This window comes from Chroicocephalus ridibundus, chromosome 23, assembly GCF_963924245.1.
Source record: "Chroicocephalus ridibundus chromosome 23, bChrRid1.1, whole genome shotgun sequence".
In the NCBI taxonomy this organism is placed as follows: Eukaryota; Metazoa; Chordata; class Aves; order Charadriiformes; family Laridae; genus Chroicocephalus; species Chroicocephalus ridibundus.
Window position 1 is genome coordinate 5739976 of NC_086306.1, and position 24946 is coordinate 5764921.

A 24946-nucleotide genomic window follows, 5' to 3' on the forward strand; every position below is an offset into this window, starting at 1 on the left:
GCTGCTTGCAGCACACAGGAACTATAATGACACACTTGTTAATTTAGATAATGAGAGTTTTGTGGAAAGGACTGTCGTTTGTGATTTGTTTGGCCTAATGTAAATAGGTACTGATTTAGGATGGGACTTTGAGGAACTCCACTCAAACAACATGAGTAAGAAGCAAGAGAAAAGCTTGGACCAAAACTCCAGATGGAAATGTATCTCCGCTTGGGGAAGTTTGGAATTTGGATGCGGGTCTGAGTCTTAATGTGTTGGATTCATCTTTCCTGGAATAAACTAATCATACATTTTCAATTCAGGACAGATTGTAAGTAGGAATCAGTGAACCGTGCTTAGAGCAAACAAAATACATAGGAAGCATGCTTTCCCTTTGCCAGCCCTTTGCAGACCTGAAGCTGAGCCAAGACAGTCAGCTGATCTCTTGGTAGGAGTTTTTTGGCCTAAAATCACCCACTGTATATACAAACTTAGATAAGAATTTATGCACTGGATTCTGTTTGCCCTCTGGCAGAGCAAGGCTTCAATAATAATGTCTCAGTCCATTCCCTAGCACACATTGCTTTAAACAGCCAAGACAGTTAAACGGTGGAAGGAAGAGCCTGAGCAGGCTTTGTAGTCCTTTGAGTACAAAGGATACCTCATACTGAGATTCTGCATGCTTCCTGTGTTTTCGTCATCTGAATCTTTCTGTATTTTCAGCTGTAATTCAGTCTAAGCTGGGCACAGAGAAGGTAACATCCCTTTTTCTTTCTTATTGTCCTGTTGCCTTTTAATAACTACACATGCCTGGACCTCTGTGTTCTGATATTAAGCAGGTCTTGTGCAATGTTAAGGTATTTTTATTAAGAAAACTGCAAGAAACAGCAAAAGCTCTTCACTCATAACTTCCCTGAGCGCGTGAGAAACTCAGAGTATCTTGCCAGCAAACTCTTCTATCTGAAATCATCTTCTTTTTCTAGAAAATGGAGGCAAGTGTTGAAAGCGCTCCTTCGTGATTGAGATCCAGAACATATTACTTCCAACTTTAAGGCCCCAAACATTGGATATACTACTGTGTTCTCCAGAGCTATGCTACTTGGGGTGAAACTGTTGCAACCCCTGGTGTGAGTATCTTTCTTCCTTCCATGAGAAAGAGAGGCTTGCAGCAAGTGCGTTTTTTAAAAACATCCCTTCTCTCAAAGGTGTCTGAGGTGCAGGACTGCCCGTGATGGCACATGCCATGCTTTCCCGTCCTGCATTCACAGTGTGTCTGTGGTGGGGGAGTGTGCCCATCTCCAGTCATACAGCTTTTCCAGCACTGCGTATTTCCAGTTGCTTAACCTGCGACTGCTGTTGCTGGGGTATGGTGGAGTGGGGAGAGATGACAAGGTGGAGAAGGGAAGTCTTTCATTTTGCTTATTCCACCTTTTTGTTCAGTTGCTATATCTGAGCAAGCAGTTCTGCTTCTCATGAAAGAAGGAAAGGGGAGAGAAATCCTAAGAAAGGTAAAAGCATTAATGGGTCAAGGCCTCCTTTGCATAATTCTATTATCACCAGGAAGATTCTGCAATAATCATGTTAGGCATGTGCTCTGGAGCATCAAAGTGACTTGTCTTACCTTACTTTTTGATGTTAGACAGGTTTAAATGCTTTGTACAGATGAGGCACCTCAGACAGCTGATCAAGAAAGCCTGTGCTGTTCAAGCAAAGCAAAGGCCTGTTTTGCTTTTTTTTTTAATGTCAACAATGCCACATTCTTCCAGCAAGGAATAATCTCGGTTGTCACAAACTGTGAAAAGCAAAGATGTAGGAGAGAATCTGTGTGTGGGTGCATGCAAACATGCTTTCCGAAGCTGCCACCTTTGAATCTTCAGCAGCACTATCTTCTTGTGTATTGTTTGGGTCATGTTCATATACCTGTTGTATAAATAAATGTAGCTCCTGCAGTGAGAACCACAGTGTGGTACATAAAGCTGTTACAGGATTTCCGCACTGTAGTTTGCTAATTTGCACCCATTCTAAGCTGTAAAGGTCACCTTAGTGTGTGGGCAGTGATTAATGTTAGTAGGTTTTGCTTTATAGCAGTGGTACCGGAGTCTCCAATTGAGTTCTGAAACTTTTTGTGTCAGATACGATCAGAAATAGTCCCTGACCCTGGTGAGCTTAAGTGGTATATACAAGAGAGTTATAAGGAAAGCAGAGGAGTTGTAGTTTGCTCCAAAGCATGTAGCAGATTGGTGGAAAAAATAAAAACGGAACCCACCTTTCCTGATTTCTTTGCTAGCAGCTTTCCCTCCAGGCCATTTTGCATTTCTGCTCTCTGCTCCTGCTGACATGACCATTCCCTTGCCAGTCTGTATAGGGGTTTAAGTGCCTCTTCCAGAGGTGGCTCAAATAGTCTTCATGGAGCACTACCTGATTAATTATTTTTTCCATTTGTTATGGGATGGTCAGCCTCTTTACAGAAGCAGACGAGTATCATCATGATTTCAAGCAGGAAAGTTACCCAGCAGGTCACCCTGTTGAGGTTACGCAGTAGGTCAGCTGTCTTGCAGTGATGTCTTGTCTGTCCTGTCAGCTGGGCCACGCTGTCCTTTCAGGTTGTACATGACAAACGGAGCCAGAAACCTCTCCAAAGATGCACGCAGGGATATGTAGACTCTGCAGAGACTCAAACACGGCTAAAGCACTTATCCTAACACATGCATCCACACGGATCTGAACACTGATAAGGGCAGGCACCCAGAGACAAACACAGGCCTCCGCAAAGGGCGTTTGCCCATAAGGAGATGAATATACCCAGGGCAGGGTTGGTTTCTCCCTCCTGCTCCTGCAGTCAGACACAATCCAGCAGAATGAGCGGTGAGGGGCGTCGCTGCCGGGAGCTGGGCTGGGTTTTGCAGTGCAGCATGCTGCAGCTGGTGACTGACACATAGTCAATGAGATCTGAGGAGAACCTGGACTCTATAAATGTTAGATGAGGCAGGCTGGGCATTGACAAAAACAAGAGGTGGCTGCAAACACCAAGTGTCATTATTCTCTGAGCAGGGATGGCGAGAGGCCTAGGAACTTCCCATGGAGATTAACTACTTCACAGCAGGGTGAGGAGCCGTCTCCTGATGTAAAGGGACATCCTGTTGTCCTGAGAACACTTGGACGGAAGGATGCGTGACAGCAGGAGTAGCTTGTGAGAGCATGCAGAGTTTCCTGCAAAGCACATATCTTGTGCGAAAGATGATTTTACTGTGCTGAGATAAACTCCAAACACCTAATGGTTTAAATTAACGCCGGAACAGGAGGAGGTGTCTCTCTCGCTCATTAATTGGCAGTGGGTTCTCTAGCCTCTTCCTGCTGAAGGAAGGGCTCTTTGCTGCTTTCCCATCCATCTACTTCAGCTTACTCTCTTGACCTGCCACCAATGGACCATAAAGCCATAGTCTTATTCCCCACTGTCTCTCCAGTGGCCAGTTATAAAGGGACTAGAGCTGTTTAACTGCTGATTGCTTCTCTACTTGCAGCAGGAGGCCATGCAGAGTGAATTAGGTGAGCTAACTGTATTAAGCAATCTGGAAGTGCATCATTAATGCTTCTGACACTTTTTCTGTAGTACACATGTGCCAACTAATAAGCATTAGGGACTGAAGTTTCTCCATTTCCCAGAAAACAGATGTAGCGTGAGCAGTGAACGTACAGCCACAGCCCACTGGGCTCTGGCTCTCCACAAGTTCAGATGCTTTTCCAGAGTCTTCAGTCCTCCGTATGGGTGGGAGTTGCATTGGGATAACTGTTAGCGTCAGCTGATGTTTCTAGCGTCCGCTGAAGTTTTAAGTGAGAACTTGGGTTTTCTGGGTATGGCTTTTTTTTTTTTTTGTGGTGGCAGAACAGGATTTCTGTTTCCAGCCTGAAGGAGGAGCCAGATCAGTCACTGTCACTTGGAATCAGTTGTCTTGTAAAGTTTTTTGCTAAAAAAACCAACCAACCAACAAACCAACACCCATGCAACCCCATTGAGATTCAGTCTTTCCCCTTTGGGGCAACGGGAAAGGAATATTAGTTTTTTGTGAAAGAGAAATGCATTTTTTTAAGTCTCATCTTTTTTTTTTTTTTACAGAAGCTATCCAGGGTGGAGGTTAAAGGTTTAGTTCTGTTTTCCTCTCATTTTCATTCTTGAATAAGCCCATACCTTAAAGAAAAGAAGTACTGCTATGAGTTGATGTTGTGACTGTAAAATATAATCTGAGTAGTAGGCATTTCTTCCTCCCTTTCTCTCATCTCAGTCCTGTTGAATCCTCTGCCGGCAGCGGAGAAACAAGTGTACCCAGTTCCTTCGCTCTTCTGAGAGCAAGGCCTGGTACTCGCCAGCAACGAGCCCTTTGTTTCCGCCAGTCTGGCTGCTCTTACGTACTTGCTGATCCAGGCAACTACCAAAAAGAAGCAGAAGTCCTAAATGCCAGACTAATGCATCAATCATAATTCCTGAGCTGCCAGCAGTCATGTAACTGCTTAAAGACCTCAGCAGCCCTCTGGCACTTAAAGAAAAAAATCATCTAATTAATCACAGGTGAAACAGCTTGGACCTGCTCCAGAAGCCCCTGAATTTACTGCCAAGCTTTGATGCTAATTTTCCTTCTAAGTAACCCCCTAAAGAAATTTACGATTAGGTAATTAAAGTGATGAATAAAGAGATACTTAGAAGAAGGAGGGAGAAGAAAAAAAGGGGGAAAAAAATCAACCTTGAGTCAAAAGCCTTAAATCGCCTCCCTTCTCAAAGAGAAGTGTTAGTCATCTTTGCACATGCATTGTCTCTGAAAATTGGGTGGATTCCCACAGGAGGCCTGAGAAATATTCCTTAAATTAATGTTTGCATAACCAAATAAAGCAGAAAAGAAGGAACTCCTAAACAGATTGTAATGTCAAGATGGTTGAGGGAGAAAAGGACTTGTGGCTTCTCTCTGCGAGTCACACACGGTACAACTTTTGTCAGAAACTGCCTCATGCCTTTTCCCCCCAGGTACCTGAGGTCCATTTTTTTTTAAGGTAATTAAATACCTAGGAATGCCATCTAATTAAAAGATGTAGTGATATCTAATTAAGAACTTCAGAGCATCTGAACAACTTTTAAAAATCTGAACATAAGTTCTTAATAGGCCACAAGTCCTGCATAGTGCTTTTCAGTGTCCTCTCACATTCTTTCTCTCATTTTTCTTCAGAGGAGAAGGAACTAAGTAGCCTTTCATTTGCGTTTTGTCTTCAGACAAATGTACCACACCAAACTCAGTGTAAGGAGCGTGAGTTTAAACATAGGGATGCATGCTGCAAAATTTCGATGATGCCTAGATTGTTTCCACAGGCGGTACAGATGTGGCCCCAAAATAGAAAAAAAAAATTAGGATCTAGTTTCAGGTCCAGGCTGCCTTTTTTTTTTTTTTTTTTAAATAAAAAAAACCCCAACCAAGCCAAAAAAAAATCCAAGAATCCATAAAACAAGTATGTCACTATCCAGGGGTTTGCTACTGGCTTTTTGGCACAGTCTTGGCTAATTCATTCCCTGTGGCTAAAAGCAAACTTCCTTAATGACCCATAAAATGAAAAGTAATGGGGATGGGGGAGTTGAGTTTGGGGTGGGGTTTTTTTTAAAGTTGGTTTGTGGTGGTGGGAACATTTTCCCTCCAAGACGACACCTCATTGTGCTTCCTACATTTTGATGCTGGGCCTTGCAGTGGCAGAAAGCTGCTGTGCGCTCGCCTTCGCTCCCTTCTGGGACCATGCCCCAGGCTCCACTTTGCAGTACGTGGTGCACCTCACCTTCCTCTGGTAATAAATAAATGCCTGTGGACCCCATCCCATGGCCCTTTCTGCTCCGCCTGGCTCTGAGGGAGGAGCTGCTGAATGATTTTTGAGGGGACCAGAGAGGATAAAAAATGAGAAAATGGCAGATTAGATCTGAGGTGACAGAGATGAGAAATAAAAGCCATTAGAGCCCATTTGCAATGTGCCCTCATTGAGTCAAGTTTCAAGGTGTTTTTCCAGATTATTAATAGCCTGACAGGAGTTTTTGTACAGGAATCTGATACAGGAAATAACACTCATGTATACACACTGCAGTGTAGAGGGGAAAGTAGAGTCCCCTCATTTATTTACTTGGAGAGATTTGAAATACAGCAAACCAGCCAGCTGGGTTACAGACAAAATAAACATTCTCCATTATAATCGTGGCATCTTCAGACACACATCTCTATAACAATGCAGTGGAATGAAAGGAGCTCTTATAAACCTCTGCAACAGCCTTTGCTGTCGGAGCAGGCTGGGCTGCGTTCAGTGTGGCGCTGCTGAAGCCAGAGCCTTCTCTGGGCTGGAGCGTGTTGCTGTCGGTCACCTCAGCCCTTGGTCAGCATCTCTGAACCTGGGAGCCATTTTGGGCACTTAAATTCTCCCAGGGATGGAATTTATTCAATGCGGCAGGAAAGATCTGTTTAGGATTGGTGCTTTTGGAGTTTTAAAAGAAGCCCGTCTCATCTGCCACTTGTCTACTCAGTGTGATACCCAGGGAAATGAAAGCTCGGAAGAGAGGGAGGGAAGAACAAGAATACTTGGGCATGTGGGAAAGAAAGGTTAAAAAATTCCCAAAGTTATACTTTGTTAGTTGCATGCTTGTAAAAAAGAAATACCAGGTGGGTAGTGCTTTGAACTTCACAAGGCTTTGTGGGACTGTGTTGTCAAATATGAGTAATTGTAGCTTTCTTCATAAACAAGGGGTGGCACGGAAAATTTGAGTGATACAGTTCATAATGCCTACAGGCCAAACAGGCATTCGGCTGAAAGAGAGAAGCTCTTCAAACATCATTAGATGGTGATGTCTGCTTGCCTCTGTCTGTTGCTTTCTATTAAACTTTGCTTTTTACTTTCTCATGTTGCAACCTAACTCTGCTTGTGAGTATTACTGAGCAGAAATAATCAAGTCTTGATCTACATTGCATAACACGTTATAGAAGTAGCCAAGCTAATTACCAGTGAAACTGGACAATGAACAGTAGAGATTATTTTTCCCCATTTTTTCCTGCTCCTTTCTGAACAGCCTCTTGCACGCAGCGTTCTCTGGGAGGATGTGCTACCATACAAACAAGCAACACTGCCTAGAGATAAAGAATTTTCTAGTGGTTGTTGCACAGCCTTAGCCGAAACAAAAGCAGCCAGCCCCTTCCCTTGTCCACAACGGAGGGACCATGTCTCACAATTTATAATTTAACCATAATTGTAGTGTGTACGCTGGGAGTTTTAGTCAGTTCTGGGTGCAGTTATAAGCCTCTGCCTAGCAGAAAACACTGGGTTGCTTTCTAATGAAGCAACATCCCTGCCAGGGGCTCTTCTCCAGGAGACAGATGAGACAGCCTGAAAATCCCCTTCTGCATTAGGGTCAGTTACCTCTCAGTGGATCCACATCACCTAAGATGCAACTGAGCATGTGCAATTCCTGCTTAATTTGGTAAACCTCGCGGATGCACAAGTGTTTCCAAATTCTGTATTGTGGAAGAAAGCAATGCCTGGACAAAGAGGCAGGTCTGAGGACAAAGTCTCCCACCAGGTCTTGCTTTCACGCCCTTACAAGTGCTGTGTAACTCGTGAGAAGTGTTAAGAAGCATTTGTAATTCCTTGCTCAGCACTTCTTGACTTCTTGGACTTGACACATAGGCTGCGAGTTGCTTTGGGAGCCAACAGGTTCTATAGCATCTTGCCTTCTTGATCCAAATACCAGTGTGAAGTAATTCAGGTTCCCTACAATTGCACTTTCAGTTCCCAGTAACGCTAACTCAGCACTTTGTGTTTCCCAGTGAGGTGAGTTACGGATCAAGCACTTTGCTCTGTAGGTTCCATTTGAATAAGCCATTAAGACCTGGCATTGTGTCTCTGCAGAGAGCTGGTGCCACGTTGAATCAGTCTGAGGAGTTTTCTGGTAGGGGTTTAACCGATATTCTCCTTGTCTCTGCATTTTGTACAGTGTCTTGTGCCATTGGCCTCCCCCTTTTTATCCCTGAAGCCGCTGCTTATAAATTCAACCTGTCTGAGTTCTCACAGGACACCCAGTATTACTGCGTCTGACCATAAACTGCTACCTACAATGTAAGGAATTTGTGTTTCTCAAGTTTTAATTAAAAGGTGTCCCTCACATTTTACTATAATTACTTGCTTTTATTTTCAAATGAAAATATAATTTTCTCTCTGTGAAAAAAAATGCTTTCCTTCTAAAAATATATAAAAAATGATTTTTTCAAATGTTAATTTTCCATGCAGTTTTTCAGTAATGTTTTTCATTGACAATGTTCTCCAAACTGTAATTTCTTAATAAGCTTAGGACTGAAATGGTAATTAATATTTCAGCTCTGCAAGAGAAAACATAATGCTAACTCCAGTGTTGAGATCTCCAGCTTGTAAACGGCTATCCTTCAGGATGAAAGGTGCCCATATAACAATAAGGCATTATTACACTTCCTTTATTACTTTGTACATGCATAATTTACTGACTGCTAAAAAACCCCTGGTGGAATGTCTCTTTGATGTCATCTGTCTTGCCTAAGTAGTGGTTGCTGCTCGCTTCTTTCCTACGCGACTGGTTGTGATGCTGCCTATGGCAATTTCAGTGGCTAAATTCCTTCCTCCAGTAAAATCTTAACTAGTTGAACTGAATCTTCAAACAAGTCCGCATCTCCCTCAATAAATATCAAAAGGGAAATCCAGCTTAATATAAACAGAGAATAGCAAAATGGCGCTATTTATATGGTTCAATTTCCCTTCAGTTAAGCCACTAATGGCCCATAGAACTCTCATAATTAAAAGCCACATCTGATAGAACAAAGTCATCTGTGGAAGCAAAGAAAGGGGAAGATGAAAGCGCCACCAGTACAAAACACCAGTCCAGCTATAGGTCTGTACACGTCTTTCTTCCCCGTTCTGAGAATCAGCCAGAGCCTGAAGCTCTTTTGACAAGTAGCTCCTCTGATGACAGACACTCCCCGCCGCCTCCACAGGCTGCAAACAGCTGCATTGTTCTTCTGTCACCTCCCCACTGAAAGGTGATCCCAGTGAGCAGCAACGGGCCTGATGTGTTAGCATTAGTCAGCAAGCGCGTGGATCAGATCTGCTACCAGGGAAAAGGAAAAGCAGGTCTGAGACTGAAAAGTCAGTGCTCATAATCAGGAGCTTGTCAGGGTGTAAGTCTTGCTCTTTGGGACGTGGGGGACGTGCTGCCAGTCTTGACTTCTACTCCTCACGGCTTTTGTCAGAGTGGTCTGGATAAAGCGATCACATCCCTCCGCAGGATCACCCAGACAGCCCCCAGCCTCATCGCTGGGGCAAGAGCTGGTGACTCGGGCAAGACTCTGGTGTGGAGAGGGAAGGAATTACTGCAAAAAATTGAGCCTTGAGCCAGAGTAGGACTACCCAGCAGAATGGAGTGATGGGTGAGGAGGGGGAGGCCCTGGACTAGAATATTTATCATTTAGAAAAGAGACAGAAAAGCAGATGTCATAATGATGATGTTCCTGTTTCAGAAGGATTTCACAGTACTGAATGGCCAGACAATAAAACGACAGTGAAAATTCAATGTTAGTAAAGTCACGTGGTTAAAAAAAAATCCACAAAATATTTGCTCAAAAATCACAGAATTTCATAAGGTTTCTCTCTGCCCACCTCTCCAGCCTGTCTAGGTCTCTCTGTATGGGGGCACAGCCTTCTGGTGTGTCTCTTAATTCATTACTACCTTGAAAGGGAGGGATGTCAGGGCTGTGTGGATAGTTCTGTGAGGGCATCGGCTTTGTGAGAAACTTGTAGAGAAGAAATAGAGAGCATATTGCTTTTTATATCCATAGTATATCTGCTTCTCAAATACCGTATGAGTTTCTGAAGCTCTTCCCCTGCTCCATTAGACGTACCATAAAGTAGCGTTGATTACTGTGTTCTCTCCTCAGCTGCAGCTGAAACAAGGAAATGGAGATCCTGCCTACCGCTGCTTAAACAGCAGTGGGCAGTAGGGAACAAATGCCTGTCATTTCCCACCCGAGTTATCCTGCCAGCTTCAGTGCATCTGACTGAGGTTAGTTTGATACAGCAGTGTTTGGCTCGTGTGCTCGAGTCAAACTTTTGCTTGGAAAAATTTAAATAGCTAGGTAATTTATGTCTCCTCCTCTCCCCAGCTTTCCTCAGGCAGCTACAGACCCTAGAGAGATGATAGGTTCTCCCTGCCCTGGGCAGCAGGTAGGCAGAAACCCCACTACTGTGGTGCTAGCTGGAGCTACGAGCTTGCCTGTACTTTGCTTTTTACAGAGCACCAGAATTGCTCCGAGTGCAAAAGTGCAGAGCCGATATGAGCCACAGAAATGGAGCAAATGATTAACACCAGGCATGCAGGCTGGAGCTGCAGTCGCACCTGATTTTTATTTTGGAGGCTTTTTTTCAGTACATCTCGGCACTTTTTCCCCAGCCCTTCCCTCTCTCTCTCCCCCAACACAGCTAGAAGTAGTCCATTAGTGTGACTGATGCGTGTCACTGCATGCTGATCTAGGACAGAGCTCAGGCTGGTTTTCAGAGCAAGTGCCTAGAAGCATTATTATCCACCAGCCAAGATTCTCAGTGGTGATTTAAAATGGATTTTGATTTTAAAGGTACACGTTAAAAACACCTGGTTTTCTAAAAATGTAAAAGCGACTCTGTTCTCGCTATCTGCAAATCAGAAGCTCTCAAATTAGGTACGTAAAAATAGAAGCATCCCATATTATTAGTCTCTTCTGGAAATATTGTTAACACAGCCTGATTTCCTTCTTGTCTGTGATTTGTGCTCGCTGCGTGGAGTGCCCAAGTGTAAATGGCTACTGATGGGAGAGCCAGGCCCCTCGGACTCGAGCAGGTTGTGTCGCGTTACTCTTTACCCGTGAACTTCAGTCCCAGCCTGCACCGTGTCCCCATTTGGAGGCAGTGTGTCCCGCAGCCCGGACTCCAGCTGCTCCTCTCTTCCAGTTCTTGACCTGAAGAGCCAGCGCTGCTGTTGCACATTGACCTGAGTCAGTTCCACTCTGCGTGTCACTGCCTTCCCGGCCATCCTCCGTCTGTACCCGCCCCTGGGCAGCCCTGCTTAAGCTCTCACATGTCCCTGACCAGTTTGGCATTGCCGTGTCTCTGGTCTTGACCAGTTCCCTTAACCCAGCTCTACTCGGAAGCGTTTCGGTGGCTCAGCAGATGCCAGTGCTGTTCGATACTTGAGCTGCTTTAGTTGCTTGATTCTTCCCTGAGCCTCGTGGCCGTCACTTTTGTTGCAGAGTTCTTTGCAGAAGGGCTCTGAACTCTTCAGCTGGTCCGTACGTGACAAGACTGGAAATATTAAGCGTACTTTTTGCCTGAGAATTAAGTCGTTAAAGTCATCTCTCTAAAGCTTGTAATGGCTACTGGTTGTTATCAGGGAAAGGAAATTTGTTTATCTGGGATAAAAGCCTTAGAAATATTAACCTGAGCAAAGTTACAGCTGCTCAGGATCTTTCAGCATTTGCCCCTTCTCCTTTTTATTAATGCAATTCAACAAGTTAAGCCTGAGCAACTGTGTCTGACCCCATGGCTAGAGTAACATCTGTGACTGTACTCTGTCATTTGCAAAATGGAACGGCTCTAATCTCTTGAGCACACTGCTCTGCAGTGACATTTCCAGGACATCCGCACTCCAAAAGGCATGCAGTAGCCTTGGATTAGAGTTTAAAATAGAAACGTGTTTGCCTTTGTGTACAGCATGGGATTGCTAAGGAGAAATAGCGATGGGAGCGTGCAGTTGGGTTGTGTGACCCGCAGTAGTTGTATGGGTCAGAGGCGTCCCTGCGCTGGGACCTGTGCTGCTTCTCGCATCGCGGCGATACGCTGAGCAATTGACTCGGCTTAGTCAGGGAAAGCTGTTACCTGCTCCTCCTAAGAAACCACTCGCCTCAATAGAGACAGTGCTAATTAACACAGGTCTAAATTATAGCAGAACTCAGGCTAATGCTTTAAAAAAACTGGATGAATGAAGGTAATTCCAATATAACATAAAAAGGGGAGGGTGCTGTGTGGTTCTCACGTTGTAAGGGAGGTGCTGTCCTGTCCCTGTCTGCGACCCGCGGTGCGCTGAGCATGTCTGTGCCAAGGAGCTGCAGGACCCGCTGTGGTTGGGGAGCAGTGTGCCGGGTTAGTGGGTGCCGTGCCGTGTCTCACCTACCCCACCTTGCCTTTAGCTGATGTGACAATACACCTTCTGGTTGTTTGGCAGGCTCAGCTGGTAGCAGCTTAGGTCCTTTCCACCCTTCTCTGAAATGCAAAGTAAAAATCATTTAACTTGTGTTTCTAAAGGCACTTTTCATAACTGTAAGCCTGTTAACTCTGGTTTCCTAACAAACAACAGCTGAAATTCCTTTGTTTGTTTGTTTTAGGTATGGTATTTTTTAAACACTCACAGCAAGCTGTTGTTGTTCATCTGTATCTTGGTAAATAGGAGCTGCTGACTTTCACCTTTGGAGAGGCAGAATTGAGCAAACAGCAAAACTGCCAGGGTGGACCAGGCACAGACTCCTGAGAGCGGGAGAGTAGGTACAGGGCATCTCTCCAAACGGCGGCTTGTTTCCTAAAGCCCCTGGAGTTTCCCCTGAGCGGGGTGCGCAGCGTCGTCCCATGCCTGGCAGCCCGCTTTGGAGCCATTGCCTATGGAGCCATTGCCTGTGGAGCCGTGATGTGGAGGTAGGACCTTGGGAGGGCTGTGTCTGGCACAGGGAAGGGGGATCTGTGAGAGATGGGTGCACAGACAGCTACTTCCTACATCCTCGCCCCCCTCTCTGTGCGCTTCCTCCCCCTGGCAGCCCCATGCAACTCACTGGAGCCCGCTGGTGCCCAGCACGGCCGTGTGTACTCTCTCATTCCGTTCTGCAGTAGCAGTTTTCTGCTGGTTTGTAGAGAGCATCCAACTGATTTATTGCTCCCAACATCTCTTAGTTTGTAATAAAGTTTTCAGCAGCTCTGTCGAGCCCGCTCCCCGCCCCCACGCACGCACACATCCCCGCGCTTGCTTTGTTCTTCTCACACATAATGTCAACTCATAAACCTTTCATCAAGTCAACCAGGTGGAAAAAACCCATTACTGAAAGAAGTGTTCATTCAGGTTCGGGGGGGGGAAATGGAGGAGAGGGCGGAGGAGAAAGTTCCCCAATGGAAAAAAAAAAAAAAAAAAAAGGAAAAAAAAAAAGGAAAAAAAGCTGTGTGTGCTCTTAGCTGAAAAGCCGGCTTTGCTGCGCGCCCCAGGTGCCAGGCCCCGGAGGAGCCTGGCAGATCTGTCATCCCGGTGACAGGAGATGGAAAGCGCCGTGTTCAGACTCCGAGAGGCAGCGATTTGGGCCTAATACCCACTGATGAAAGGGAGCTTCAACACAGCCGGCCTCTGCCAGCGGGAACAAAACCACTTGTGCTTTTCTATGGCAGAAAGGACCCCCCCGCAAACACACACACACACACACAGGTGGTGGAGGCTTTCCTCCGCTCCCCTCCGCCCTGGATGGATGTGTTTAAGCCATATTGGCTGAGGCTCATGTGCTGAAAGACGCTGCTGGCCACACAATGGAGGAGCTGACAGGGGTGTGTCGGCAGGAGACATGCTGCGTGGAGAAGGCGCTGAAAAATGGAAGTGAGGAGGCATGTGTGAAGTGCAGGGAGCAGGGAGCAGCCCGGGATCTCCTCACGGCAGAGTACAACCGAGGCAGCCCTGGGATGCTGCACTCAGAGCCCGGGGGACTGTGACAGCAATGTCCTGGCAGGAACTTGGTCCTGCCCTCAGGGAAAGCCCGGCACCTTGCTGGGCAGGAGACTGAGAGGACGGGTCCCTGGAGCAGGAGCAAGGAACGTCCCATGGGCAGAGGCACAGGAATGTCCTGTGGGCAGAGGACTCGGGGACCTGGGCCGAGGAACCCTGGGCAAAGCGCCGTCACTGCTGTGCCTCAGCCTCCCCGTGGCGCGGGTGACAGTACTCCCGTCTCCCACTCCCTCTCAGCCACTCGGGGCGCAGACTCTTTGTGGAAGTCACTGTTCCTTGCATAGGTCGTCGATCCCCATGGCCAGTAAGGTTTTATTAATTTTGGACGGAATTTCAAAAATGGAGTTCACCGAGAAATGAAATCCCCTTTACCCCAGCATCTTTATGTTTCAGGCACACGCTTTGGGATTTGATGGATTTCTCTTTACACGCAGACTATGAGAAAGTTCTGCACAAAATTTTATTTAAATAATTTTTTAAGCAGAGTAGTCCAGAGTTACTGCTCTGGAGAAGGGACGCAAGGGCACCAGGGGATGGAGAAAGAGGGAAGCAACAAAGGAGTACAGGCAGTGACATCTGTCGCTAGTATTTTATAAGTTAAAAATTCAGCATAATCTACTGCCACCCTGTCCGCTATGCTGAGTTCCAACAGTAACAGAATTGTCATGATTTCTACATGAATTAATTCAAATCTCTTTTTGCATGATATGGCGTAAGAAAGGGGCCATCTGGTTTATGTTCTAGGTGTCAGAACCACTCATACCAGCACACTTTCCTAGTGCAAGATGTAAGTTGACTGCACATATTAATGTCTCCTTACCCTCTGCCTCCCTGAGACCTGGTGCTGTTGTCCCATTATGGTGCTGCCATTTATACTGTCAATAGCAATAATAATAATAATGCTGCAAGGTTTGGCACGTGCATAGTACCTCCAGTTCAACCCTGGCTGAGTGTTACTTACCATTACAAACGCTTGTACTGGTTTCTTCACATGCGTGAGGCTTAGGGACATTAAGTAGGATCAAGCTGTGACTGAGTTAGGAGTGGCCGAGTGCACAATAAAAGGTTGTCCAGCTTCCACAAAATTAGTGTCTAACTGGTGACCTAGTTCATGTACGGATGTTATTGGCTTCCCCCAGACTACAGAAAGAATCATTAACAGTGGAGTTGGGGAAGAGAATGCAGGTGTGAGGAAACCTGCCCATTCCATTGGAGAGTGACAGCTGGCAGTCAGCTGTCTTCTCCTTGTGGTAAATATTTAAATACTGGCTATCAGCCTTAGGAGCCTGTGATAATAACTTAGATAACAGTAAAAAAATCATTAAGAGTGTTTGTATGTGGTAACATCCTGCAGATTTACGCTGCCTGGCTTTCAGAGATGTAAGCAAACCTGAATGTGTTCATCCTCCCAACAGCCTAAACCAGCGCAGTACTCGCACCTCCCGAGTAACTGCAGGGGGAAAAAAGGGATCAAGAAAATGGGTCTGACTTCCTGGGCTGTAAAGAAGTGCACCAGATTTCTATTAATTATTATAGAAATTTTTTTTTGTTTGCATTACAGCTTGGTAACAAACTGGTTCACTGTGGTTTCCCCAGCAGTTTAGTTGAATACGCAAAATCCAAGCAGAATTGGTTTGCTAAGACTAGTCACCAAAGCTACAATTTCTGTTCCCTTTCCTAGATGAAAGAGGCTCAGAAGAGTGGGAAAAAAGTCGTGAAGCAGAAAAGCCTCATCTACTACAGATTAGCTCTGTTTATATTGCAAAGGCTCTGGCTCAAGTGAGGGTTTTTGCTTAGAAATATTGTTTTAGCATGACTTTATCTTGAAATGAACTTTGCGGTAAATAGAATTTAAGCATGGGCTTAAATTTAAGGTCTTATTTAAGTGCTTTTCTACTTCACTTGCCAGCTAAGGATCTGGCCTGGGCTTTGAACATCTTTAGGGAGAAGAAACAGATTAATGAGATTAGAACGTTTTAAATCACTTTTGTACTTCCCTGGGCTGCATGATCTTTATAATACCTTGTCTCTATAGACTCTGTAACGTGGATTGGCTGGGTGCTAACAGACAGGGATGATGAATAGGCGGCTTGCTTGTGCATCCTTTCAGATTTGGGGAACGTATTCGATGGCCTATGGGTATGTTCAGTTTCATACGTCAGTGTGCATTTAATCTCCTTGTCTGCTTTATGAAATCCAGCATTTGAGTGCGTAACTCTCAACCTTATGGGCCTAATTTCCTTGCTGGGGTTTGCAACAGATATTTTACAATCAGGCCAGTAAAATGAAAAATGTGTTCATGGAAGATGGTAAGGGGTGACCTGGGAACAGACAGGCCTTCACCCAGAACATTAATATTACAGCAGGGTCTGGACTGGTACCTTTTGGCAGCCCCTAGCAGCATACCCACCCTCGCCCCTACAGCTTCATAGGCAAAAGGCAAATCTAGGATTTTAGCTTTGCGATTTTTTCTTCCTAGTTCAGAAATGTGCCATTTCTACAGTAGTGCAGTCAGGGAATCAGTGGCCTGGTGAGCTCATATTTCACCTTGTGACACGCCGTGGTTTCCATTTACGCGATGATGCAATGTAAAGCCACCCCTTGGAGAGCAGAGAGCGCAATGTGGATTGTCGGCCTTAGGGGGTGAAGAGGCTCGTCAAAGGGAAACTGAGCAATTGCAACAGGCTGGAGCTTCCTGCAGCTGAAGTTCTCCAGCGAGCGAAGTTAATCTGTTCCTCAAAGTCTTCATTTGGAGGAAAGTAGCAAGAAGCCCAAATCCCACAAAATATCAAATGCCCTAGGATTTTTCTGTCCAGAGATTTTAATTAAGGCATGTTTCCCTGAGAGTTTAATTGCGTGTTCATTTCTTGCAGCCCCTGGCAATTCAAGCTCTGAAAAGCCACATGGGAAGAAGCAGGAGAAAAGTTTGGATTATTCTAAAGTCTGCTGCTGGTTACTCCCCGTCAGCGTCAGCTCATCCCCCGATGGGTCCTCCCTCAGCCAGGAGCAGAGAGGCAACAGTATGGAGGGCGGAGAGTACTGTACGTAGATGGGATGTCAAGAGGGGAGAGCAAAAGCACTAAAACAAAGCAAGGCTTGTTTGTAACAGTGATAAGCATAGAGTGGAGCATATATTTAATACAGGATTGACCAAAAATGCAGCCAGAGTAAACGACTGTCGTGCAGAGCTTACACCTTGGGAGCAGGTCTTGCGTGGGGCCAGGACAAACTCAGCAGGAAATGCAAACCCTAGTTACAGCTCAGTTTCCTGCATTGAAATTGTGATTATAATTAAAAATAAATCACAAACGCTTTTACTTTGATGAAATTACCACTTATATTAAGAGCAGCTTGAGCGGACTGTAAATCATTTTCTGCAGGATGTCACTTTGCGATTTAAAATATTTCATCGGTTAAAGAATATGTTGTGCTGCATTTGGGAAAGAAAAGAGTAAAACATGAATCACACATGGGTGAATGCAAGACATTCTTGTACTCTCGGGTGCCTGGAGCCTATAGGAAATGAAATTAGCCCTTCTGAAAAAGGGTTGATTAATCCAGAGATGCTCCCAACTACTCAATTCATCTGCCTTAATTGGATGTGGGAGTCAGTTTTGGCTTACTGGCCAAAAGGATGATAAGAAAAAGTACATGCTGCAAAAACCAAGCTGGGATTCCTTACTAAAAGGCAATTTCATTCCCTGTTTGTTATTGATGGAGATATTGAAATACTTAGAGATGGCCTTTAAACAGAGACTTAGAGAACGTATGTGAAGTAGAGGAAAACAAGCAGCAGCACAACTCTACGGAGTAACCTGCTGAGCTGAAGCAGCGCGTGAGCAGCAGAGCAGTCTGGGAGGCACCAGAACAGAGTCACAATCTTTTGCCCCGCAAGCACAGCTCCCGTTGCACCTACCTGGTTATACCGAGCCTGAGACCGCTACGAAGATCTCAGTCTTTTCAAATGTGAAAAACAATCTTCTAACTTTAGGGATTTTATTGCAAGGTTACTGTATTGAGTATATTTGCTAAAAATCTCATCTCCCAAAAACATGAACTTAGATGACAGCTACAGCTTTCGTTCCTTTTTGTTTCTTTTACTTTGTAAAGGTAGGCTCCTATACAGAGTTATTAGAATTAGAAGTTCAAAACTAGGACTTTTTTTTTTTAAAAAAGCATTTTCTGAATTTGCATTCTGCTTAGGGGAAGGTAGCTTAAGGGAAATGAGAGCTTGAACTCATGAATTTTGAAAGCCTGGGGTTTACGATGCTGCAGAAAGACTATTTGTTGAGTACAAGGCCTGATCTGGAAATGCATTTGAGACATGCATGACTTTGAGCATATAAATAGTTGCACAGAAGTCAATGGGACATAAATTTATGAATTTGCCTAAGTGCTTTGCTGGATCTTTGCCTAAGGAACCACTTACCATGAGTTTCAATAACAGAGTCATAGCCTTGTTAATGAGCAAACCTCTGGACCAAGAGCGTCAGTGAAATGTGAAATCCGGCTCCATGCCGTATCTATGCTGCTCAGCTTGGTTTCATCTCTACGTAAACGCATTCTGTTGTGCTGACATTTATGTCCCTTGCCTTTTCCAAACAGTGATTTACAAGTTCCATTTTACACTTGTGAGTGCAATAGGACAGTGCGGATGCAAAGCAGCAGCCACGGCAGTCGGGGGGTGGTGCAAATCAGAGCTCAGTTCTGGAGGGCAGGCACCGGAGCAGCCTTTTTCCTAGAAAAAGACAGTTCCAGAACTTCATCAGTGAGTTGTGGCTTTCACCTTCCACTTTTCTCTTTTAAAGTGTTTTTGGCAGCAGAGGCAGCCGACCAGGAAAGAGAAACATGAATGACTGACACCAGTCAATATTGTCAGTTCTCTGCATGCTTCATTAGTGCTATCAGGCAAGAGAAACGGAGATTTCACCACATAAAAGATCATAAATTGCTTTGGGAAATGGAAACCAGCGTGGGGATCCTGGGAAAGGAAGAGAGGGACGGTTCATACACTACAGAACCAGGTCGGGGAAGACAGAGCTGTTCAGAGGGACCCGCGTAAGGCCTGTGCCACCACACGGGGGTGGCCCCACAGCTTCCTGAAGCCAGTTTGTTTCCTGGTGTCTCAGCTAAGACCGTCTCTCCCACTCTGGTACCCAGGTCGTGTGATGGCTGTCGGACAAGTTGTGTCTGCCGGGGCAGATAATGACTTTGACTCTGCCCAGCATCTCTGGGAATAATCCTGGCACGTGTTTTAAACTGCTCTGCTCACTATTATGGTCATTAGCTTAGGCAGCACAGGTAGCGAGCGGAGGCCAGGTCAGGTCTCACTGAGCAAGACACAACACAAACCTGAACAGAAATACAAACCCTGAAAAGGGTCTCTGCCTTCAGGATATTACAACGTAAATGAAAATAGGAGCATGGCAATGGGACAGAGTTGTCATACCATTGATCCACTACTGCAGGCAAGTTTTACATCGGGGTTTCTTTTAAAAGAAAAAGTAGCAGCAGCCCTTGGGAGATTTGGGTATATTCAATAAATCCGTGTCAGAATTCTTGCACTTAGAAAAGCGTTGTTGCAAGTTAAAATGTTTTTTATCTGTTGTTCTGCACAGACATTTGTTTCAACGGAATAAGAGATGCTGTGTGTGTATGGTTGGACTTGATGATCTCAAAGGTCCTTTCCAACCATGAAGATTCTATGATTCTATGATAATGAAACCTTCCCAACATCTCTTTGTGCGACCCAGAACCAGCCACTGCTACTTTCCTGAGAGGAGCACACCCTCCATTTTTAAATTTTTCTCTTACACGTCCATCAGTCCTTCAACTAGTAAAAAGCATTGAAAGGGAAGAAGAGCTGCCTGTACGGTGCGCGTGTGGCAGTGCCACCGTTCCCAGCCTGTGCTCGGCCGGGGAGGAGCGGGACGGGAGCGGGATGGGCACATCCCCAGCTGGAGCAGTAGCAGGAACGCTGAGCAGATGCCACAGGGAGACATGGTATATACTGAATCAATATGTTAACCTAAGAATGTCAAGAAAGCAAATGCTTGGAAGGTTTAATTTATGGAGATTAGCATGTCAGATAGATTTTGAGGAAACTGGGGTTGTTTTCCAGAAGTAAACCCCAAAACTTTTCCAGGATTCCCAGATACTTTGTAGGTTAAATGACCTTCAGTCCTTCCTATCCTCACAGCATCCTCTGCTGTGGTTCACACACAACTGTGTTAACATGAGTCTGGAATATCTCAGCACATAATTATTTATCCTTCAATAAAACAAAGAAAACCATGTCTAAATCTGACTAATATCCCCTCCTCAGCCTGCCAAGTGGGGCCTTGTGTTTTCAGTATTGAAAACCAAGCCTGACTTGCTGCATATTTTGTGTTACCATGGTTTATGTCCAAATGCAAGGATTTAATTTTGTCCGTCATCAAACCGTGGTTTCCATATGACACCAATACATTCCTTCCCTCTGCCTGCTGTTCTGACAGACGACAGAATAGAATTAAGCATTCCAACTACCACGCTTAAAACGCAAGAGCTTATGTTCCTTTGGCTTTGGAGATCAAGGGGCAGATCTTTAGCGGGTATAAATTGTCTTCGCTGGAGCTATGAAAATTTACACCGTTTACCCCAGCTGAGGTACAACCTTGGATGTCTTTATTTCACAGTACAATTCCAAGAAGATAGATACCGTAGGACTGACAAATAAGATAGACTCTCCTTTTCTTCTGTGCCTGGCTATTATGAGTGATTATTATTGTGTTTCCTTCTGGAGCAGTTACTGACCAGCCCAACTTATGCCTCTGCAAGCCAGTAAAAAGAAACCCCTCCACATATTTCTCCACTAACTGCAGCCTGCCCTACATCCCAGCCAATTTCAATTTAATGGTATCAACATTTTAAAAAAGCCAATCCACAGTCTCTACCGTACTGAGACTGGGAGTAGAAAAATGACCAGTTCCTTCTCAAACACCGGCTGGGGTTTCAAAAGAGCCTGAGGGAATTACACACACATCTCACTTTGAAATTTAAGCTCTGGATCTTGAAAGAATAGGTTTATTCCACAACTTCACACCCTGAAGGGACAGCTCATTGCCTGGGACTCTGTGATGTCATCCCTTTAGGGAAGTTTTTCAGATTCAGTCAGTGCACAGTCCTGGCCCGTGGTGTGACCTCCGTCTCAAGCAGAACCCCAGCGGCGTGATCCCGGGCTGGTGGGTCTGCAGAGGCTCACGAGCAACAGCAGTTCCCTGTCTGTCCATCCGTGGTGCTCGGTCAATACATTGGAAATACCGTGTTACTTCTGAGTCTTGTAATTAGGCCGAGCTGAAAAATCCCCGTGGATGGGAAGAGGAGATACAGTATCCTCAGGAAGGATAAAAGAGTCCAAGAGGATGATAGTAACAATCCAGCTGGGCCTGCAAGTCAACCCCACTCCTGGACTTAGCCAAGAACTCTGGCGGTTTTTGAAGTGCTTGGGATTCTGCCCTGGATCTACGGTCTCGAGAGTGGCTGCTGTCAAGATTTGCTAGGTGTGGTAGGGTGACTGCTGCTGCTGCCAATAGTCTGGGAGAGGGGAAGTGAAACCTGCTGAGACTTGGGAATGAAACAATTTGTATTAATTAGAAGCAAATGCTGTGTCTTGGCTAATGGGTTCCAAAGCAGATGTTTGTCAAAATAGCCAAGAGATGGGTCATCTGAAAGCAAAAGTTATAAATAATAGGAACTATGTTTCTTGTTATTTCGTGTTTTCTCAGGTCAAAACCATGCATCATTCAGTGTTGGAAACACCACAGAGTGAAGCATGTTGTGTTGTTCTGCTGTAGGGAACTATGTGCCATCGTTTCTGTGTATCTCACCCATAAACCCAACCCACTGTGCAGTTAGAAACCTGTGTGTGGCGTTACTCGGGCAGCCGCAGCCTGCTCAACAGGCACTGACAGCAGGGGAACGTTTTTGCAGGCAGAGGCTGGTAGCCTTGCTCCACTTCTGACCAAATCGCTCTCTTCAATTTTATACCCATGCAGATGCCTGTGTGTGAATCGCACGAGCACCTCTGCGAATCTCCATCCCTCACTGGGGCCAGCACAACAGTTCCCTCCATTCAGTCCCAGGATACGTCAGAAGGAGATAAAAAAAGAGATGTGCATCTATCTGTGATCCAAAATTTATGAATAAGTTCAGTTTTTCCAGGTAAGATTCCTGCTTTTAATTTATGTTGACACCTAAATTTGGGATGCCTTAATCATATAGTGTCCTTTAGTAATTTAAGTACGGTCTTCAGATCAGGTAAGTCTTCACTGTTCACTCCTATCATCAGGGCTGCAGAAACTTAAATATGTGTAGAGCCAAATTCACTGCCGGCATAAATACACATAATCAACAATTTTCAGAAAGATGTGCCTGTTTGCTCTTGAAGTGAATGTGGCCTGCTTGTTTCCTCTTGTACCACTGTGTAGAATACCCCACACAAACATACTTTGAGCCTGTTGCAGTATTTATAGACGGTGTGGTATATGCTCTATAAATACCTATGGGTTCAGTTGCCAGCAGATAAATCAGGACAGTTAAACAAAGATTCGGATTTACACTCCTTGCAATTCTGACTTTATAAAGGGGTCAGTATGAGACAGCTCCTCAGCCTGGCACTTCACACGCAATTACCAGCCTTTTCTACAGGCAGGAGATGGTACCAATAGAAGTGTGGGCATCTAAATCTCCTACCAGTCAGCTAGCCTGTGTGTGGATAAATATAAAGACATAAAACTAGACTAACAGTCAAACTTCACTTTCCAGATGAAGTTAAATGCAATTTTTCCCCCAAACTTTAAACAAATTAAGATACTTTAAAGAATATTGTCCTTTGTTTGTACTTAAATTTGCTTACAAATGGTGTAGTAAGTAAACATTTTTTAAAAAGAAGTTAAAAATATGGATGTATTGTTCATCTTGGGATGTATCCATGTGACTGTCTTCATGTGTGTGTAGATATTTAGATATGTGTTTTGTATCTTGAAGATGTGTATGCTAGAACAAAAAGCCTATATTTAAAATTAATTTGTGTAAATACACCTGTGCCTGTAAAAACACCCTGTTATATACACCCATTTAGTCACATATATATGTGCATATATAATAATGTTTGTATACACAAACACACACAAATTATGTACAGAAAATTAAGCATATGCCTGTCTCGCCCTAAAATGATGCATCCCTCCAAGGAACATCAAACCTATTTGTGTCAACAAACAGATCTCTCCAGCCCAGGAAGATACTAATATCGATAGCCAGTGAAAAATAGAAACCTCTATACCTGTGAGGGCAACTCCTTATTTATGCATCATTTCTACACCTCTCCCAGTTGCTCCCTCCCACTGTAATCTCTGTCCCTCCCAGGCAACACTCCCTAGCCAGAATCCTATGATCTTTGCCCTCTTTTCCTTCAAATTAAATTTCAACTTTTTTCAAATCTCTGGTAGAGTGACAAGCCAGTGCCAGAACTGTCTTTTAATACACAAAAGCATAAATAATGCCATCCATCAGAGCTGTCGCTCAGAAAGATAGATTGCTACTTGTCCAGACACTGGAATGACACAAAAGTGAAAGTTAGGAACTGTCTCTTTTCTTTGCTTGCTTTCTTTTTCTTCTTCTCTCTCCCTTTTTTTTTTTTATTTGCCGGACTGCTTGATTCTGATTAATGGTGCTGTCAGGGAGGGATTCCGCTTGCCCGGATAATGAGTCAGGAATGTATTCCCTGTCACAAACACAGCAGATGTCAGGGGCAGAAGGGCCCGGGAATGCCAGAAACAATATACAGTTTCTTCCTAGTCCCCTGACAGGCCAATATGCTGCACAAGGTCTAATTTATGTAGACAAAATGCAGGCAAGGGGCTGTAGCAGCAGAGAAACTGTGCCGGGAAGTCTGAAGTACAATGCAGCAGGGGAGAGAGCTGAAGGGAGGTAATGAACGCTAGCAGTGGGACTCAATAGCACTGCATCAAATGGCCTTAACAAGAATGGCCCAGGACCACTTTGACTCCATTAAAGTGCACTTTACATCATTATAGAGAGAAATCAAACAGGGCAGAGGGCTTCTGTTTCTTTTAATGGCTCGATTAGGTTATTCACTCATCGGGGGCTGCAGCTGTCATAGTAATGCAGCAACTGCCAGGAGAGGTACAATAGCCCTCGTGGCAACGTGGGGCCCGGGGCCCCTCTCAAAGCGGAGTGCGTCGACTGGTTCTGCAAATTCCCCCCATCTACACCACGACTAACGCAAAGGCGGATTTAGAGGGGATTTGCCAGTCCTGGTGAAAGAATTTCAAAGTGATTTGTCTCGAGATGCCTTCACTTTTGGGGTTGGCCACCTGGAAGCACTGGAAAGGGGCCAGGTCTTTGCTGAAAGCACCTGCCTTTGGCTAGCTGGGGCCCTGGCTTGGCGTGCCAACAAGAGGAGCCCACATGCACTTCAGAGAATGCTGACCTTCCCTATACTGGAAAGAAACCCAGAGCTTTTCGGCTACAAAACGCTGATATCATAAAAATCACATATTGGGAAAATAAATTAGCATTTTGAAGTGCATGCAACTGCACTGGTCTGTTGCACTTTCTGTTCAGCAAACTGGGGCAATCTGGTTTCCCAGCGCTTGTTCAGCACTTGGAGTAATGAGGTCCCGGTCCAGCAGGACCAACACTCAGGGCCGTGCGATGGTGTGTTTCCGTCCCACAAAGCTTCCCTGAAGGTTTTGCCAGGCCACCTGTACCTGTCACAGAACGACCAGTGAAAATATTAATTACAACAGAAGCATGGCTTAGGGAAAGAAAAGGAAAGGGTTTGATTCAAAGTCCTCTGATGTCTGCCAAAGTTTTTGTATTGACATCAGAGTCATGCAGCAAACTCCTAAGCACTTGGGAAACACCCCTTTCTTGAAGATGTCACGTTATCTGTCTAGCATCTGCTGAATGAAATCATGTTATACTGCAAAATTCCAAATGAGAAAAAGACTTTGAAACTGGTTGTGCCAGAGGCAGTTTTTTAAGGCCACGGCTAGCAGCGAGTTTCAGAACGGCATGTGGATTGCCAGCCCTTTGGGATAACAGCCTTGTCTTCCACGTTGAGCTCTTAGCACAGTGGAGCCCGCGTCTGTG

General features: G+C 44.9%; 1 protein-coding gene across 1 annotated transcript in view; it reads left to right on the forward strand.

Moving 5' to 3' along the window:
- Positions 1-24946, forward strand: part of KCNU1 (potassium calcium-activated channel subfamily U member 1) — a 344169-nt gene that overhangs the window by 169916 nt on the left and 149307 nt on the right. The window contains 1 exon segment of the mRNA XM_063358923.1: positions 21823-21988. The gene's annotated coding sequence lies outside the window, so the exon portion shown is untranslated.